We start from the raw sequence: 11,020 nt of genomic DNA, 5'->3' as shown, positions 1-11,020 counted from the left end.
ACGAGAGCCCAAGGATTGAACCTGCAACCTCACGCTTCCCAGTGGAATTCGTTTCTGCTGCGCCACGATGGGAACGCCTCATCTCAGGTATTTGAAAGACGCAAAGGGGCAAAAAGAGAGCCCACGTAGATTTATGCAGCGAAAAAATTAATCTTCTTATTTATCACTCTGGTTCTCTGTATTTGCTCTTGTAGATTTGCGTTACTGTGCGGTGTCGTTTCCTTTTGTCCAGTAGACCTTCCTTCTCACCGCCTGCCTTTGTGTTGTCAAGTATGTCCACATTCCTTCGTTATAAGCCCAAGAGTATGATTTTCTGGATACTGTTTTATGAGATGGCTTTTGAAATCAGTTGAGAGAGGGCCTAGCAGTAAATACGTAGGCATACCGCCTCTCCTTATGGCCACACGCTCCTCGCCTTTCCTGGGGTTCCTGTGGGTTTTTTACGTGGATTTAAATCGTTCTCGGGGATCGCTTCCTTTCTGCTTGTAGAACTTTTTTTTTTTTTCTTGGCGGCACTTGTTTCTGCAAGTATCATGAGGTTACTTTTCCTTTTAATGGTTTTCCTACACTGTGCTTGTCTCTGAGGAACCCAGAGATCCTCACAGCGTCCAGGCCCCGTCACCTTTCTTTATGAAGACAGAGGGCGAAGGCCGCGGGGGAGGCTTTCGGGGGCCTGAAGTACCCGCTGGCGGTCATGGCTCGTGCCGTGCCAGGTGCGGGCACCAGGGACCAAGGTGCTTATTGGTCTTACATGCCTGTGACAGGGGGCTTTCTAAAGTGCGGGGTCCAGGGAGGGGCTCTTCGCGTCTGAAGGCGACGCTGTCCTGTGCTCCCCTTTAGCCAGACTTGCGTGTTTGCCCAGCTAGAATGAGAAGGCCCCTGGCGCCTCAAGCCGCAGTGTTTTTCTTTGTAACAGGGTCAGCTGGCATAACCCTTTCTTAGATGTTTCAGAGACACACAAAGGCGAAAATAATGTCATTTGGTAAAAAGGGGAAAAAATAGAGAACTTGACTCCGTGAATCTTTGTCGTTAAGGAAGGAAGGATGATGCGGGGTGCCCTAGGCAAGGGTTCATTACTAGGCTGGCATTCTCATCTTCCTTCCACACAGAACGTTCTGCCCCCTGGATGGTCACGCTGGCCAGGTGTGCGTGTCCTGGGCACTGATTCTGCCTCAGATGGCCTGTTAAGAGCCCTCTGGGCTGCCGGAAAGGCCAGGCAGACCATGATGGACTTATGTGATGACTTTTCTGCTGCCTCTGGACCCCCCTATGGTATTTCTTGTTCTCTTAAGTCTCCAGTATCGACAATAGAGCCTAGTTTGTCGGCTTTTTTTTTTTTGTCTTTTTGCTTTTTAGGGCCACACCCACAGCCTATGGAGGTTCCCAGGCTAGGGGTCCAATCAAAGCTGTAGCTGCCGGCCTGCCCCACAGCTAACGAACGGATCCTGAACCCACTGCAAGGCCAGAGATCGAACCTGTGTCCTCATGGATGCTCGTCGGGTTCGCTAACTGCTGAGCCGCGATGGGCACGCCCTAGTTCGTCTTCTAAGGTCATAGCTTACCCTTCCCCAGAGCACGGGGGACCATCTGCCGTCCTGCTTCTCCTTTCCGAGGAACTAGTCTGATGGAAAGAAAGGTACATGTGCGCCTCAGCCCAGGGTCACGGTGACAAGTGCCGTCTAAAAGAAACGCGACACAAAATCGAAGTTTTGCTGGCACATTCGCTTGATTTGCCTTTATTGAGGGCTTCCTCGGTGTCGGTGCCCTGGGGTATCAAGTATCACCTGGTGTATGGCTGTGTGACGGAAGACACGGGAGCCACTGGAAGTGCACAGGGAGGGCATGTCTCACCAACACGCGGGCAAAAAGGCTCCCTACGCCTTGTTCCCATCATGGCCAGTGAGGCCCCTCGAATGACGTGGGACACAGACACACAAAGGGCAGCACCAGGAAGGCAGAGGATGAGGGTCCTGCCAGAGAACTCTACCCTGGCCACTGCCAGCCCAGATTTCCAACGGGACCCAGGGAGGAAGGGCTGAGAATTAACGGCCAAACTGCACAATGGCCCGATGTTAATAATGATTGTGTCGCTGTGCCCGTTGTGGCTCAGTGGGTTAAGAACCCGACTGGTATCCACGAGGACGCAGCTTCAATCCCTGGCCTCGCTCAGTGGGTCGAGGATCTGGCGTCGCCGTGGCTGTGGTGTCGGCTGGCAGCTGCAGCTCCCACTTGACCCCCAGCCTGGGGGCGTCCATAGGCCGCAGGTGCGGCCCTAAAAATAAGAATAATGATGAGGATGAAGGTTGTGTTGAAGGCACTTTGGTGGAGAGCTTTTCAGCGTTGGCAGGAGACTTATTTTGAACGGTCTCCCCAGCATCAAGCACCTTTGGTGCTGCAGGTGCAGTGACAGGCAACACGAAGCAAGTCTGGCTCTCACGGAGGTTAACGACCCACCGCAGGGCGGGTACATCATTGAGCAGATAGCGATCGGTGCTGTAAGGAACAGTGGGGCGGGCGGAGAGCTGAGGGCAGGGGTGAGCCCTCTGCGGGCTGACCAGGTCAAGGAAGGCAGCAAGCCACCAGACGGGTGTGGGCAGAAACTGGGCGGAGCCGAAGGAACTGGAACCGCAGGGCCCTGAGTCAGGAACAGGCTCGGTGCTTTTTAAGAGGCGCACAAAGGCTGGCGTGGCTGGAGCCGAGTGAACAAAGGGAAGGCGGATGGAGGTACCCGAATAGAATAAACAGCCTCAAAAACGAAATCTTCTCCCGACCCAGAAAATCTCTCCGTGAAGACAGAGGAGGAAGAAAACAATTTCGTTGTTGAATAAGCACTAAACCAGAATTGCAGGCGTCACACACGATCCACGCAGAGGTGCAAAAACAGAAAGACGCCTCGCCCTTTCCTGCAGCCAAGCAGATACACTCACTGCAAACGCCCTGGCAAGATGAACAGGGCCTGCTGCTCCAGTGAGGGGACTTGGCAGCACCCTCTGTCACAGAGCTCATTCTAACTTCCCTTGGTGGTGGGCGTGGCTGGCTGTGTTTACTCTTTGGCTTTATCCAAAGGGAAATAAACAGGACCCTGAGCTCCGCAAAAACTGGGAGACGGGGCCCTCTCTGCCGAGACGACGTCATTTCAGAGCGATGCTTCCCCAGTTCTAGAGAGAGACATTTCTGGGTCTGGCAAGAGGATGCTTTAGCTTTGAAGACTGAGGAGTTCCCCGTGATGCAGCAGGTTAAGGATCCGGCATTGTCACTGCCGCAGCTCGGGTCGCTGCTGTGGCTCAGGTTGGATCCCTGGCTCAGGAACTTTCCACATGCTGAGGGCGTGGCCAAAAAAGGGGTGGGGGCAGATTCACAGACATTTCAAAGAGGTAAAGAAATTACAAGTTTTCTAAAGAAAAGGGAGGAATGAAGCCTTGCGGTGGGGTGGAGGGTGTATTCTAAGTGTGGTGAGAAGCCCCAGGAGGCAGGTGCACGGTGGTGTTGGGTGGAGACCCGGCCCCAGGCTTGGCCAGAGGGGCCCCGGGGGCTCCGGAAGGTTGAGAATGGTGCTGATTTCCTTTCATGGTTCCTGCCGCATAGCCAGTGGGTCTGCTGCACTCAGCTCAGCGCTTGGGGTGATGAGCCTGTGTGTTTCTTTCCTTTGTTTGGCCGGAGGCCCTGACCACTGTAGGATGAGAGCCACACGGCCATTGTAGAATATACCCATTCTTTTTTTTTTTTTTTTTTTGGTTTTTAGGGCTGCACCCGTGGCATAGGGAAGTTCCCAAGCTAGGGGTTGAATCAGATCTGCAGCTGTGGGCCTACACCACAGCCACAGCCACACGGGATCTGAGCTGTGTCTGCAACCTACACCACAACTCATGGCAACGCTGGGTCCCCAACCCACTGAGCGAGGCCAGGGATCGAACCCGTGTCCTCATGGATACTAGTTGGGTTCATTTCCACTGTGCCACAACAGGATCTCCCAGAACGTATTCATTCTTCTTCCACTTTTCTGGTCTTTTCTCCGGGACAGGCACTCTTGAACATGTCAAACTCTCTGTGAACGGGGGAAATGACGTAAAGCTTTGGGGAACAGACTCCAAGGAGCGATCTTTTCAAAAAATAAATAAATAAGTAAATAAATCACGGAATAAAGAATAAAGAAATGCTGATAAATGGCTGTGCTGCCGCCTGGTCAACTTGCAGCTGCGAGGAAAGCTTCTGGGTGTGGCAGGTGCCCGATAAAGCCAGCAAAGAGGGAGGGACCGTGCTCCCCAGATCCGAGGGTTTTTTCCTGCTTTTCCACAGGGTCCTTTGTGCTGCATCATCCCTTATGTAACTGCTTGCCAGTAGCCTACTCCATGGAAACAAACAAGTCTCAGAAAAGAAGCAAATTAATCCCATACAGTTTCTTTCATGCTTGTGGCGTTAACTCCTGCATAGAATTAACATCAGCAGTGCTCTGAATGCTTTTGCTCTGCCTTCCAGGCCAGAAGCTCATTCTTCCCCATGGAGATCCACCTGCTCCCCCAAAATCAAGCACCCCCGGGCTGTAGCAGTTGCTCTTGCTGGCTTTTGGCCATTTGCTGCTGGTGGTGGTTGCTGTAGAGCCCTGCCTCTGTCTCCAACCAGCAGGCCTTTCGGAAACAGGAAGTTAATGGATCTTTTCTCTGCATCGAAAGGAAGATTAGCTGTGCTGTGTTTTTAAGTTTCAGGCTGACCTTGGCTCTCAGAACTGCGCATTTAATTCTATGTCCTGTGTGGGTGCTTTACAATGGGAACCTCTATCCCCTAAAAGCACCGTTGCCACCAGTAAAGGCAGCTCTTTGTCAGATCATGTAATAAGAATGACCCTCAGGGCTCTTTGGAAATGAATGTCCTTTGATTCTTAGGAGGCCCTGCCCCATCTCAGGTTGGCAAAGCTGTTTTTCTGAAGCTCCTGGCTCTAACTGGGCATCAGTAGTTTCCACAGGAAGCAGGGTCCTGCTGCCAGCGATGCAGAATTTCACCTGCTTCCCCTTCTCCCTCATTACATCCTGCTGATGCCGCAATCGGGGCTCTTGTTCATGCAGCTGAAGAACGAACTTCAAGAACGCACAGGCAGCAAGCAGGAAAACAAACAGCTCCCAGGACAGACTGGGAGGTAGAAGAAGAGCCCCCCTTTCTCTATTGTCCTATAGGGGTTTTTATCCCTTAAAGATGGGGGTTACCAACGTGGGGTCCAGAGAGATGTGGTCTTCTCCCATTGGCCCTGCTCAGTGACCTACATCAGTCCTTGTCCCATAGGGGTCTTAGGGGCAGAAACGTCCCAGAAGTCTCGTAGCTTCTTTGCCCTTCTCGTCCCGTAAACTGAATCCCCATTCCTCTCATTCCTTGTCTATCAGTTGAGGAGTGGATTAGAGGCTAATGTCCTTCTGGGCGCAGGTCCACGTCCTAGAGTCAACAAGGCCCGTGGGGATGTCACTCCCTGGAGCCCTTGAGCCACACAAGCTCGTCAATGGCCACATCGAAGACGGCACCAAGCCCTTGCTCCTACCCTGACTCCCCGAGTTAGTCTGCTGCCTCACTGCCACTACCCAGCTGTATAAATTTGAGCAAATCATTCATTAATGGTTATGATAATAAGAGTTTACAAGCACACAGGCTATGCTAAGCACTTATATATTTGACCTATTTTTAATGCTATAACAACGCATTTTAATAAGGTCTTAATTGTGTGCCAATGATCATTTAAACTAACGGCAATACTTCAAAACATTCTGCATCCAGAACTTACAGATCACATTTCTTTAATAACAGAGTGTCTGGGGGTTCCCACTGTGGCTCAGTAGGTTAAGAATCTGACTAGGATGCAGGTTAGGTCCCTGGCCGCGCTCAGTGGGGTAAGGATCTGACGTCACCATGGTTTGTTGCGAAGGCCCCAGAGGCGGCTCGGACCTGGCGTGGCTGTGGCTGTGGCTGTGGCGCAGGCCGGCAGCTGCAGCTCTGATTCGATCCCTAGCCTGGGAACCTCGATGTGCCACGGGTGTGGCCCTAAAAAGACAAAAAAAAAAAAAAAGAAAATTTTAAGCAGATTATGGTATAAGACATCAGAAATTTATTGTGCTAGAGACAGAAGGGGGGGGGAATCTGAATAAAACAAAAACTTCAGCGAATGAGGGTTCATAAATATCCGGTTAACTCAGGTTTGATGTCGTTATAAGGACCGGGAGTCTTTTTATTTATTTATTTACTTAGGTCCTGCTCTAGGCCTGCAGAAGCTCCTGGGCCAGGGATGGAACCTGAGCCACAGCGGGGACAACGCCATGTCCTTAATCACCAGGTCGCCAGGGAACTCCTGGACTAGGGGGTCTCTGAGCATCAAATACTGCTTATAAAACTAAAAAATTCCCCAAATATCAGCACTATACTTTCTAATCTCAGCACAGACTTTTCCTTAAATATTTTTTACACTGTTGTTTCACTGTGTTGTTGGTTTTTTTTTTTTTAATTTAAAAGTCTCGTTGTTACAAAGTTGTGCCAATTTCTGCTGTGCAGCGCAGGGAGTCAGTGACACATAAGGGTAAACATTCTTTTTTATGTGCTTTTCCATCATGGTCTATCCCAGGAAATTGAAGAGAGTTCCCTGTGCTGCACAGCAGGACCTCATTGCTTGTCCATTCTAAATGGAATAGTTTGCATCCACTAACCCCAAACGCCCAGTCTCTCCCGCTCCCTCCCCCACTTGGCAACCGCAAGTCTGTTCCCTGTGTCGCTGAGTCTGTCTCTCTTCTGTAGATCCGTCCATTTGTGCCGTGTTTTAGATTCCACATATGTGACGGCATATGGGATTTGTCTTTATCTGACTTGCTTCACTTAATATGATCATCTCTCTCTAGGTCCACCCATGTTGCTGCAAATTGCATTATTTCATTCTTTTTTTTTTGGCTTTTTTTTTTTTTGCAATTTCTTGGGCTGCTCCCGCGGCACATGGAGGTTCCCAGGCTAGGGGTCGAATCGGAGCTGTAGCCACCAGCCTACGACAGAGCCACAGCAACACAGGATCCGAGCCGCGTCTGCGACCTACACCACAGCTCACGGTAACGCCGGATCCTTAACCCACTGAGCAAGGGCAGGGACCGAACCCTCAACCTCATGGTTCCTATAGGATTCGTTAACCACTGCGCCATGACAGGAACTCCTATTTCATTCTTTTTTACGGCTGAGTGGTACTCCATTGTGTCTATGTACCATATCTTCTTAATCCATTCATCTGTTGATGGACAATTAGGCTGTTTCCATGTCTTGGCTATTGTGAACAGGGCTACTGTGAACACACGGGTGCATGTATCTTTTTGAATTATAGTTTTGTCCAGCTATATGCCCTGGAGTGGGATTGCAGGATCATATGGTAATTCTATTTTTCGTTTTCCATAGTGGCTGCACTAATTTACATTCCCACCAACAGTGTAGGAGGGCTCCCTTTTCTCCACACCTTCTCCAGCTCTTGTTATTTGTGGACTTTTTGATGATGCTGTCTCTGACTGGTGTCAGGTGGTACCTCCCTGTAGTTTTGACTTGCCTTTCTCTAATAACGCATGATGCTGAGCATCTTTTCATGTGCCTCTTGGCCATCCACATGTCTTCTTTGGAGAAACGATTATTTAGGTCTTTTGCCCATTTTTAGATTGCGTTGTTTGTTTTTACGTTGAGCTGCATGACCCGTTTGTATATTTATATCATATATATTTGGAGGAGTTCCCGTCGTGGCGCAGTGGTTAATGAATCCAACTAGGAACCATGAGGTTGAGGGTTCGGTCCCTGCCCTTGCCCAGTGGGCTAAGGATCCCGTGTTGCCATGAGCTGTGGTGTAGGTCACAGACGCAGCTCAGATCCCGCGTTGCTGTGGCTCTGGCGTAGGCTGGTGGCAACAGCTCCAATTCGACCCCTAGCCTGGGAACTCCATATGCCGTGGGAGCGGCCCTAAAAAAGGCAAAAAGACAAAAAATAAAATAAAAATATACATTTGGCGATATATATATTTGGAGATTAAGCCTTTGTTGGCTGCGTTGTTTGCAAATATTTTCTCCCATTCTGTAGGTTGTCTTGAAGGTTTTGTTTATTTTATATCCTTTGTTGTGTAAACTCTTGTAAGTTTGATTAGGTTCCATTTGTTTATTTTTGCTTTTATTTCTATTGCCCAGGGAGGTTTTCTTTCCCTTTACAATTCAGAATCCTGCTGTTCATTTGTCAAATATATGAATAATCTGGAGTTCATGTTGTGGCTCAGAAGAAACAATCCGATAGCATCCATGAGGACGAAGGTTCAATCCCTGGCCTCGCTCAGTGGGTTAAGGATCTTGCATTGCCGTGAGCTGTGGTGTAGGTTGCAGACTCGGCTCAGATCCTGCGTTGCTGTGGTCTAGGCCAGCAGCCACAGTTCCTATTCACCTCCTAGCCTGGGAACCTCAGGCAGCCGCAGTCCTAAAAAGACAAATATATGTATGTGTGTGTGTGTGTGTGTATGAATAATCTCTAGTTAATTTCTTCAGCTTAATTACTGATGTCACCCTTCAGATACTGATGGTTGTATTCATTTTCTTATAAATTGTTCCCCTGTGAACCTAAGGGCCCATTGAGACACACTTCCATACAAATTGGCCTTAGAGATACTTTGCTCTTGAAAAACTCAGCAGGTGTTTATGGAAAGCCTTCTACATTTCCACACCTGCCCCCAGAGAGCTCACCTTCTGGAACATAGCAAGTTGGGCCCTGGGTCTGAGTCACAGTTAGCCTTCTTTTCACCTTCCCAGATTTGCTTCGCTCTTGATGCCTCCCTGAGGGCAAATGGACCCTTTCCTTCAGCGTCTCCTTCTTCACATTCTCATAAGGGGAACTTTGAGATCTGCGTGTTGGCTGGGCCGATGCTTTCCTTTCTCCAGTTGCCTTCTGCTCCTTTGGACAATGTCAGATATTTCATTTTCCCTTTCGGTTCTCCCCAGCGTTCCATCTGCAGTTTCTCCGTCCAATTCTGCCCTTTCTGTGACACTCTGCTCCAGCCTTCTGTTCCCCTGTTCGCTTGTCTTTGGCGTCTTTCTTCCTTTGTCTGGCCCTCCCAATCTTCCTTTCCTCGCTTCTCACCAACTCCAGTGACTAATCTTAACACCCCTGTAAGTGCGGAGTCTTACAGGAAATAATATTCGTCAGGGAGTTCCCATCGTGGTGCAGCGGAAACGAATCTGACTAGGAACCGTGAGGTTTCGGGTTCGATCCCTGGCCTTGCTCAGTGGGTCAAGGATCTGGCGTTGCCGTGAGCTGTGGTGTAGGCTGGTAGCTGTATCTCCGATTAGACCCCTAGCCTGGGAACCTCCACATGCCACGGGTGCATCTCTAAAAAGCAATAATAATAATAATAATAATAATAATAGTCAGCGTTTCCTTGAGCTCTGTTGTGAATTCAGATCTTCTTTACAATCACTCCCTCCCTGAATGCTGAATTTAGAACCTTTACCCTCAAAAAAGACAGTGGTTTCAGAGCCCTCTTGTACTGCAGCAGGTTAAGGATCTGGCATTGTCCCTGCTGTGGTGTGGGTTCAGTCCCTGGCCCCGGAACTTCCACATGCCGTGGGTGTAGCAAAAATAAATAAATAAATAATGGTTTTGTGCTTGGGTGTGTTTTGTGTTTTTTTCACTTTTTAGGGCTGCACTCGCAGCATATGGAGGTTCCCAGGCTAGGGGTCTAATCAGAGCTACGGCTGGTGGCCACAGCCAAAGCCATGCCAGATCCGGAGCCATGTCTGTGACCTACACCATAGTTCACGGCAACACTGGGTCCTTAACCCACTGAGGGAGGCCAGGGATTGAACCCACAACCTCATGGTTCCTAGTCGGATTCGTTTCCACTGAGCTACGACGGGAACTCCGAGGATTCCTGTTTTAAAGCTCGTGCTGAAAGAGACTGTTAAAGGAATGCATAACACAGAAAGGGATGCTTTTCCTTTATTTTCAGTTTTCACTATTACAAGTGTTGGGTTCTGCAGTTCATAGTTTGAAATAAAATTCATGTTTTATGTTTAGACAAGAAAAGTTTCCATATAATTTCTTCTCTGCCCTTTGGCCTCCTCTCTCTCCTCACTGTGCCTTTCGTATCTGTGTTATTCATGAACCAAACGTTCCCCACCAGCAGAAACACCTGCTCAGCCAGAGAGAGCTGCATTCTCCTGGCATCAACAAGACAACTCCTGGAGTCCCTAGGGGCCTTGTGGTTAAGGATCCGGCATTGTCACTGCTGTGGTGTGGGTTCAATCCCTGGCCCAGGAACTTATTTGGGGATGGCTTAAAAAAAAAAAAAAAACAACCAACAACCCCTCCAAACCTCCCAAACAAACAAAAACACTAAGACAGTTCCTTAAGAAAACATTCCTAAGATAACATTCCTTCTTGATCTTGTAAGGGGTCACATGACCCACCAGGATGACACTTAGATCTGGATTTTGTAAATTGTCAGTAAGATGTCATCTGTCTTAAAAGCCTTCTCTACAACTGTGCCTTGATTTCTTTTTTTTTTTTAAACTTTATTGGAGTATAGTTGACTTACAATTTTGTATTAGTTTCAGGTATACAGCAAAGTGAACCAGTTTTTGTTTTGTGTGTGTTTTTTTTTTTTTTTTGCTTTTTAGGGCCACACCCATGGCACATGGAGGTTCCCAGGCTAGGGGTCGAATTAGAGCTACAGCTGCCCGCCAACACCACAGCTACAGCAACGCAGGATCCGAGCTGTGTCTATGACCTACCTCCAGCTCACGGCAACACCAGATCCTTAATCCACTGAGTGCGGCCGGGGATTGAACCTGCGACCTCATGGTTCCTAGTCGGATTCATTTCTGCTGTGCCACGACAGGAACTCTGAGCCAGTTTTTAACGTACATATTTATATATTTTAGACCATTCTTTTTTCCCACATAGGTTCTTACAAACCATTGAGTAGGTTTCCCTGTGTTACACAGTACGTTCTTGGTAGTTGTCTGTTTGAGACGGCGGTGTGCCTGTGCTA

This window comes from Phacochoerus africanus, chromosome 14 (assembly GCF_016906955.1).
Source record: "Phacochoerus africanus isolate WHEZ1 chromosome 14, ROS_Pafr_v1, whole genome shotgun sequence".
NCBI lineage: Eukaryota > Metazoa > Chordata > Mammalia > Artiodactyla > Suidae > Phacochoerus > Phacochoerus africanus.
The sequence above is the reverse complement of the archived record's forward strand: the minus strand, read 5'-3'. Positions refer to the sequence as shown.